The 6,083-nt window shown below is 35.0% G+C and overlaps 1 non-coding gene across 1 annotated transcript; it reads left to right on the top strand.

Moving 5' to 3' along the window:
• Window positions 1-3,915: 3,915 nt before the first annotated feature.
• On the top strand, window positions 3,916-4,021 carry LOC141411164 (U6 spliceosomal RNA). Its single transcript, XR_012436004.1, has one exon. It is a non-coding gene; the product is annotated as a U6 spliceosomal RNA (small nuclear RNA).
• The last annotated feature ends 2,062 nt before the right edge of the window (window positions 4,022-6,083 follow it).

The following is a 6,083-nucleotide window of genomic DNA, read 5'->3' as shown; positions in this document are numbered from 1 at the left end:
AGATTTCTCCTCCTCACAAATATTGTTTGTATGTGTACAAATTGCTCATGCATGTGAGCCACTAACCTTCAAATTTTCAGATTTAAGACTCCATGACTATCTGCCATTATGCTATAAGTCTTACTAGTTAGTCCCTCTAAAATGAATGTTCTTTCTTTTTCTACATCTCCATCCATCTCTTTTCTTCCTCCAATCTCTGTTACTGCACTCTTTAAACTTTAATAAATTCTCTTCTCATAAATGACTAAATGTTAAAATAATAATGCCCTTGAGTGAAATAGCATTTCCTGGTTACTCCAACCAGATAATAGCAAAGAATCACTGCCTTGGTCTATAAAAATTCCATAGTTTTAAAATACTTGACTATGAATGTTCACAGCCCTGTAAGTAGAGAGACAGCACTACAAAAAGGATATCATAATGTGATTCAGTTATCTAGGTTTTTGTTTTAAATCTTCAAATAGTGATAATTGTACATCCCTCTTACAGCAACCATGAGAACTGAATGAGAAAAAGGATTCAAAGGGTCTACCTCAGAACCTATGGCATAGGAGGTGGTCAAATAAATCTTCATTACTTCCTTTTCTACTTTGTCATTGCATAATTACTTTATTTTCACGATATAGGAAAAACTTGTTTGGTTAAAATATAAAAAACATTAAATAATTGGAAAATTATGTGACCCACTTTAAATTACTTTCCCCAAGCTACCTGGAAATTCAAAATGTATTGATGAAATATAAACAGAAATGAAAAAGAAATGACAAACTATCCCAGCTCACTCATTCTCAGATGGAAGAACTGAGGTTCCTGTGCTCAAGCTCCAGGATGTGTCATGGAGGCCCAAGTTCCTTATCCACCTTATCTAGAAATTCATCTGAGGGGCAGTTAGACATTCAGAGATCATTCATGTTCAGCCTGTTTTCAGGGGCTCTCGTTTTAATTAAGTCTTCAACAGATATACACTATTGAGCACCTGCTGTGTAGTAATCACTGGAATAATTGTAGGTGGGTATAAAAATTAATAAACTATACCTGTCCTTAGAAAACTGACAAATGTATCACAATAATTAAGTTCTGGTGGCCAGTGAAATATGAGAGAAATAAGCAATGTTGATGCACCATGCAGGGAGCCTCATCAATTAAAGGAATGAGAATCAAAGTGTGAGTTTATTTTTTTAGTGTAGAATTAGCCAAACTAAGGGCTGGCAGAAAGAATCATTACATTCCACCAAGGGTACACAGAGGCAACAGACTACTTATGGTGAAGCCAATGGGAAAGGGTGACTGTGCAAGCCTGGGGGACAGGGGTGAGGGAGAGATGTCTAGCCATTACCATGGAATTTTCCAGTGATATTTCCTTCAGATGGGAGTGAGAGGTTTTAAAGAAGAAGTTTGCTGCATGTAAATTTTTAAAGGCAAAGACTAAATACAAATTTCAATACACATTATTAAATAAACAAAGGGAAGTGACTAACAGGTGGCCAGAACAGGCTTTGTAAGGTCAAAAAAGAGAAAAGGATAGAGGTGGATGAAGTCACTGAGATAAGAAAGATGTCAAGATCTGAGAGCAGCTGGGGTGAGACTGGAGTGGCCAAAGAAAGGAGGAAATACATGAGAGTAGATGAAGATGAGGTTGGAGAGGACTGTCACTACCCATACAACTCTGTTATGTGAAGAGATGCAAGAGAAGGTTAATTTTTTAACATAAATGTAAATTGTGTGTATAGTCATCGGGGGAGGGGTGCTAGAAATTAAAATTAACAGCCCTAAGCTTAAAGTGGGGGGATAGTGGTTACCTATTTGCCCAAGCCACTCAACTTGTAAACCATGTTTTTCAAAAAATGGTTAGTTTAAATTTCATTACTTTAATGACTAAACAATAATAGTTTTCCACAAGTATTGTTCTATGTAACTAGTAATACAATTTCATTCAGAACTGTGTGGGCTGGAGAGGAATCTAACGTTTTTTTTTTTAACTTGACTGCATATTCCAGTTCCTCTTCTTATCTGTATCACTTGCATTCCTAAGAATGTGAAAAAATAATCAAAATTATTGTCCACTTACAAAATATAAGTATGTTTTACTGAGATTTTTGGTCCAGAAAGTAATATAAATATAACTATATGTTTATAGTTATATATGAAGTCATTTTTTTCAAATTGAAACATATTTTAAATATTGTGTAAAGAAACTGCTACTTAAATAAAACTATGATAAATTAATTTATTAGGAAAGGAAAATATATGGTACATTGAGCTAACAAAGGGATTATATCATAACAGTTTCTAAGAATACCCAGAATAAATATTTAAAAAGACAATTTTATAATTAAAACTTTAACTGTATTCACAATTAAATATATGTCCTCTCTATTAGCTTCTAGGCATGATTAAAAATTAATTCTATACAAAACACAGATATCAACCATGTCTATTTAGTGTAATGTGTGGAGTAGTCCTGAAGTTCCATTGTTGATCTTTTGCCTGGATGACCTATCTATTGGTGATGGTGGGGTATTCAGGCCTCCCACTATCACTGCGTTAGAGTCTATTTGTGCTCTCCATGCCAGTCACGGTGGTTAAGTGCTAGAATTACAACTTAAATAATGCATATATGCCCTGCCTTCATCAAATTTACAATCTAAGAAATATATGACTCTGAAATGCCCTAGTAGGAAATCCAAGAATTCAGCACTTACACTAAACACAGCTATATAACTTTAATGAAGGAAGATGATATCAGCTACAGGTGGTAAGAGGAAACCAATTTATAAACTTATTTGGTTTGCCATGGTCATGCTTTTGTAATCATTTTTAAACATACTACCTTGACTGTGAACTCTTGGAGGATGAAGATCATGTTTTATTCATCTTTGAATCCTCCATTCTCAGAAGAAAATCTAGCTAAGAAGTGTAAGTAAATTCAATGAAGAAATATTAAAGATATATAGAATGTTGTCTTCTTTTTTCTTTATTGTTGTTCTTGGTGGGGGTGCACTACAGCACTTATAAGGGTTTTTACAATATATCATACTTGAATTCACCCCCTCTATCACTCTCTTTTATCTCTCCTCCCCCAATTCCTAGAATAGTTTCAACAGGTGTCATTTTGCATTTACTTATATGTGTACACATTTTTTGCACTGTATTCATTCTCCTACCCCCTTTCCCTGCCACCTCCTCCCTCCCACTGGTGCCAACCCTTCCCCTACACTGGAGCAGGACCTATTCTGCCCTCCTGTCCTCTGATTTTGTAGATAAAAGATAAAAAAAGATACAAGATGAAAGAAAAGTCTGATTTTCTTTTTTTGCTAGTTTGAGATAGGATAGCTGCACAGGGAGTATCCATGTGATAGTTCCAAGCATATATGTATTACAACCCCAATTGGTTCATCTCCTCTAATCCTCTTCACTCTTCCTTTGTCCCCTTCCCATAGAATGACTTCTTTAATCTGCTTATCTACTTGAATTTTCCTTTGAAAATATTGGATAGTTCAAGGTAGAGACTAATTTCTCCAAGTCCTATGGAAAACATTAAATGATAAGCATACATTTAGTGCTTGATAATTGTCATTATTATTAAAGATACATTGTTCAACTCTCAATTTTTAATCTTAGGATGATTTGTGATAATCAACCATAATTAAATTTCAGCATTGGAAGGACTTGTAATTTAATCAAAGTTTCTCATTATATAGATGCAGTAAGTGAAGTGCTAAAAAGTATATAGACTTGCCTAAATTTCATAAACACTTGACTTCCTGAAAATTCTCTCTTCATACTCAAAGAAAATCTGGTCAGAGAACACTTTATTTGCTTCCAATTCTGTACTGCTTGGTGTTTAAGTAATGTTCTCATTAGTATGGTTAGAAGAAGGAAAATGGTTCACATTCAGTGTAAGAAAAGCAGTGAGTGCTCACTTTGGCAGCACATATACTAAAATTGAATGATAGAGAGAAGGTTAGCATGGTCTCTAGATAAGAATAACACACAAATTCATGAAACATTCCAGATTTTTAAAAATGATTAAAGACTTCAAAGAAGAAACACAAGAGCTAGTATTTGACCTCAAAAAGGATGTGAATAAACAATTAAATGAGCTCAAAGAGAATACAAACAGATGAATGAAATTAAGAAGACTATCTAGGATATGAAAGAGGAAATCAAAAAAGATATGGAAACCTTAGAAAATAATTAATCCAAAATAAACAACTCAATATTCCAAATAAAAGCCTCAATCAAAAGCTTGGTGAACAGAGTGGAGCAAGTTGAAAATAGAGTATCAAAAACAGAAGACAAAGTGGAGGAATTAGACCAAACAATAAGAGATAATGAAAGAATGCTAAGAAAATATGAATGGAACATGTAAGATATCTGGGACACCATGAAAAGACCAAACCTATGAATCATGGGTGTAGATGAAGGAGAGGAGATACAAACTAAAGGCATTGACAACCTATTCAATAAAATAATAGCTGAAAACTTCCCTAAACTTGAGAAAGAAAGAGACACTGTGTGTTGAAAATACTCAAACACATGGAGAAAGGTTCACGAAGCTTACAGAACACCAAACCATCAGAACCAAAAAGAAAAACCCACAGACATATCATAATCAAACAATCAGCACACAGAACAAAGAAAGAATTCTGAAAGCTGCAAAAAAAAAAAAGACAAGTGACATATAAAGACAAACCCATTAGAATAACAGCAGATTTCTCAACTCAAACTCTAAACTCAAGAAGGTCATGGAAAGATATAATTCAGTCCCTGAAAGAAAGCACTAGACTAGTCTATCCAGCAAAACTATCCTTCCTAATTGAAGGAGAAATTAAAACCTTCCACAACAAGGAAAAACTAAAGGAATTCATGACTACCAAGCCAGCACTACAGAAGATACTTAAAGGACTTTTACATATAGAGACTAGAGTGAGACAGGAAGACTCAAGAAGGAATAAACCCTTTTGAGCAAGCAGATCAGTAATCAAGGACTGGCAAATCTAAACAACAGGGGAATAAAAATGGCTGGAAACACCAGGAACTTCTTAATATAAGCACTGAATGTAAATGGCCTCAATGTCCCAATCAAAAGACATAAAATAGCAAACTGAGATAAAAAACAAGGCCCAACTATATGCTCCTTACAAGAGACTCATCACATTGAGGAAAATAAATACTGGCTTAGAGTCAAAGGGTAGAAAAAAGTTTTCCAAGCAAATAGACCCCAAAACAGGAAGGAGTAGCTATACTCATATCTGGCAAAGTAGACTTCAGACTAAAATCAATCAGAAGAGACAATGGAGGTCACTTCGTATTAATGAAAGGAACAATTCATCAAGAAGAAATATCAATCCTTAACATATATGCACCAAACACAGGGGCACCCATCTACATTAAAAAAAAAAAAACTCTAATGGTCCTAACAGCACAGATAAACTCTTAACACAGTAATAGTGGGAGACCTAAATACTCCACTGTCACCAATAGATATGTCATTCAGGCAAAAATTCAACCAAGAAACTTCGGAGTTACTCCACACATTAAACTAAATAGACATGGTTGCTATCTACAGAGTATTTCACCCAACAACCATACATTACACATTCTTTTCTGCAGCTCATGGAACTTTCTCCAAAATAGATCATATTTTAGGACACACAGTAAGTCTCAACAAATTCAATAAAATCAAAGTAACCCCCTATATCATGTCTGATCACAATGGAATAAAACTAGACTGCAACAACACAAGAAACCACAAAAAATATTCAAACGCATGGAGACTGAGCAACACACTGCTGAAAAACCAATGGGTGACTGAAGAAATAAGGGAAGAAATCAAAAAGTTCCTAGAATCCAATAAAAATGAAAATAAAACCTACCAGAATCTGTAAGACATAGTAAAGGCTGTGCTAAGGGTAAAGTTCATAGCTATAAGTGCCTATATTAAAAAAAAAAATAGGTGGAATTCCAAGATGGCGGCTAGAGCCGGCACAGAGAATCTCCACTTCACGTTAAACGGAGAACCGAGGAGGGCCCCCAGGGCCGCCAGTGGCTGGCGCCCATACGGCGTGGGAAGATGCGGA

The sequence above is a fragment of the Castor canadensis genome, chromosome 9 (assembly GCF_047511655.1).
Source record: "Castor canadensis chromosome 9, mCasCan1.hap1v2, whole genome shotgun sequence".
Lineage (NCBI taxonomy): Eukaryota > Metazoa > Chordata > Mammalia > Rodentia > Castoridae > Castor > Castor canadensis.
Note: the sequence above shows the minus strand (reverse complement) of the source record. Positions and strands in the feature narration are given on the sequence as shown.